At 59.9% G+C, this 3,081-nt stretch overlaps 1 protein-coding gene across 1 annotated transcript in view; it reads right to left on the bottom strand.

Moving 5' to 3' along the window:
* Positions 1-3,081, bottom strand: part of ST6GALNAC2 (ST6 N-acetylgalactosaminide alpha-2,6-sialyltransferase 2) — a 10,247-nt gene that overhangs the window by 5,590 nt on the left and 1,576 nt on the right. The gene's annotated exons all lie outside the window — the stretch shown is intronic.

Here is a 3,081-nt window from a genome sequence, read left to right as displayed (position 1 = left end):
GGCACAGGGGCAAAGCAGGCTTTGGGTTTCTGTCCCTGCCACAGCCCCTGTCAACAACAGCAGTGCCCACAGCCCTGCCAAGGAGTGGATCCAAACCCGTTTGCCACCCAAATCCTGCTCCGTGCCACTCTGGGGGCATGGCATGACATGGGGGGACAGCCCAGCGCCCTGCCTGGGGTCTGGCACTGGGAGCTGGAGCATCTCCCCAGGCATGAATGGAAAGGCAGTGTCAAGCAGGTTTTAGTCCCAGCACCTTCCTTGCACCATCCCAGTGCTGCCAGCTTTGGGCAGGGGATGCTGAGGGTGCAGGAGGCTGAGCCCCAGCAGCAGAGCAGGGCAGCTTGTAAATCAAGCCTGTGTGTCTTGCCTTGGTGTCCCATGGGAAGTCAGGTTCCCAGCAGGAGCAGAGTCCTGGAAAGCCCCCACCACTCCAAACACAAGGCTACAGCCCAGGGGTCAGCACAGTGTGGCCCCCACCAGCTCATCTCTGAGGCTTATCCTGGGATCGTCTGAGCAAGCAGAGAGAGGAGGGAGGAAAAATCCCCAGGAGGGTCCATCAAGATGCAACTGAGCCATCCCAGAGAGATGCAGAGCTGCATCTTTCTGCAGGGCCTTTCTCTTATCCCTGAGAGCATCCAACTAATCCCAGCCAGAGCAAATCTGCCTATTCCCTTGGCTTGCAGGGAGCAGGGTCTGCACACAGCAAGGGCAAGGCCATCCAAGGCTGTACCAGACTACACTGGAAGCTGCTCTTTCAGCCCAGGCACTGACAGCACACCCTCCAGAGCAAAGCTCTCCCACACAGGTGTCCCACAGCTCTGGACACTGAGTGGGCTCAGCCCTGGGGAGCTGCCCTGGGGTGCAAGGAGCTCACCCCAGGGAGCTGCCCAGCCCCACGTGCTGCCTCCATCTCACAGTGCAGCTGATCCCCAGCCCATGTGCCTCAACAGAAGAGCTTATCAACACCTCCACCACCCAACCCACCAACAGACCAGCGACTGGGGAAACCTCCCTGCTCCAAGCCCAGAGCTGGCTCCTGCAAAGCACTGAAGTCCCTACGTGCAAAGCCCCTGGGTTGGTCATCCACCCCTTTTCTGGCCACCGAGGTGCAGCCCCCCTGAGGCTGTTACCCTCACCCACCACAGCCAAGCTTGAGCTGCATCCAAACAGCCTCTCCCAGCCCAACCACCTCCCCAGCCCTTTCCATCAGGTTCACAAGCCCCAGCTGCACATCTCTGCCCACCCAGCCCCTCCCCAGCTCTCCAAGCTCTCCTGCTCTTATTTCTTCCCTTCCCCTTCCCTGCCTCATTCCAGTGCCTGCAGCACAAGGCAAAGCCCTGGGCACTGGCAGTGGGAGGGTGCTGTGCTACTTTCTGGGCTGCCAGGGATGCTGTGGGAGCCCCAGGGGGTTCAGCCTGGCTGTGCCCAGGATGGAAGGAGGTGGGCACAGGCAGCCTGGTAGGTTGGCTCCTGCGGACCTTCCAAGGGCACTGGGCCCCACCTCCACCCATGGCCGGACACAGTGGGTGGCACCTGCTCATCGTTTCTTCCAGGACTTGTGCAGAACTGATAAATCAGTGCCAGCACCTCCCTGCACTTCCTTGCCAGCTGTGGGTGCTGGAGCCAGCTCCTCAGCACCGCTGCTGCCCAAACCCTGCCGGGAAGGGCGTGGGGCAGCCGGTCCCCCACCAGACAGCGGCTCGGCGGCATGATGGGGAGCCAAGCGCTTTGACGTCACCTGCCAGGATGTGGTGAAGCGCCTCGTGCTGCTTGGTTGACTCAGAAGATGACGACCCTGCCCAGGACCAACCGATGCACAATGGGGCTGCAGGAAGGAGTGGCTGAGGGTGGCCCGGGACTGGGGGGGGCGTTTAGCCAAGCCTGGGTGCACTCCCTCACCACCGGGACATTCACAAATATGACGTTTCTGGTCCATGGCCATCCCTCATTTCCGGAAGATAATGCTGTGTGTGAGTGTTGTGAGCACACACTCTGGTCTTATCTTCAGCAAATACTCCCAGGGCCACACAGAGATGTTTGAGGGAACTCAAACAGCAACAAGAACCCACTCGTGCTCCACCTCACCATGAAGGGCTGAGCTCCGGAAGCATCTTTCCCTGGTGCAGAGCCAGAGTGGCACAGCGAGGCTGGGCAGAGCTCCTTGCTCATCCCATCTGCGCTAACAATAAAGCCACAAGCAGAGCCAGCAGCTCACCAGTGGGGTTTGGAAGAGATGGATGGGAAGGGAGTGGAAGAGGGCTGTGCTCAGCTGAACCCCAGGGTCTCCAGGGATTTGGCTCCCTCCATCCCAGCTCTGCAGGGACCAGGGCATTTTGCCCATTTCCATAGGGCCACCAGCTTTGTGAGGAGCTGGAGGGGGACTCGGTGTTGCTGTGGGGAGCTGGTCCTGGGTTAAGGTCGCAGGCATCCATCAGGGGATCAGCTTCCTCCTGATCCCCTTCGTCCCCCTGTACCTCTGCATGGAGACACTGCTCACACAAACCTTCTGCTGAAACTGAGTCACCTGCACCCACAGGTGAGGACCCTGACCCTCCTGTCCCCACTGGAGAGTGGGAAGGGAGTGCTCTGTGATGGCACCTCAGCCGTGTGAAATGCCGGCCAGCCCAGTTCCAGCTCCGGACTCAGCCCCACACCCAGGCAGGGCAGCACCAATTCCTCCAGGGACACAGCTCTGTCTGGACGAGCAGCACTCACGGGGTGCCACGTTTGTAAACACAGGGAATCAAAGCCAACAGGCCACACTCTGGCTTGGGCTTAGCTTTAGGCGTTGAGTTAAAACCAAGAGGAGGGTCCAGGAGAGCTTTGAAGCACAGGTCAGCTCTGTGTTAACCTCACTCTGGGCCTCTCTCTGGAGCTGGACAAGCTGACCCTTGGTCCCATCAAGGGGCTGTAGCCTGGGTTGACTTTCATGGAAGGTGACCTAGGGCTGCGGCAGGTCTGGGCAGGGTTAGCCTGACATGTGGTAGGGGAACCTGTTCCCTGCTTCTATCCCATGGGTTTCCTCCACACCCTGCTCTCGGCTGGGTCATAGACCCTGTGCCTGGACAGGAATGGAAACCA

The sequence above is a fragment of the Corvus brachyrhynchos genome, unplaced genomic scaffold, assembly GCF_000691975.1.
Source record: "Corvus brachyrhynchos isolate BGI_N302 unplaced genomic scaffold, ASM69197v1 scaffold148, whole genome shotgun sequence".
NCBI lineage: Eukaryota > Metazoa > Chordata > Aves > Passeriformes > Corvidae > Corvus > Corvus brachyrhynchos.
This window is presented reverse-complemented; position numbering and strand designations above follow the sequence as displayed.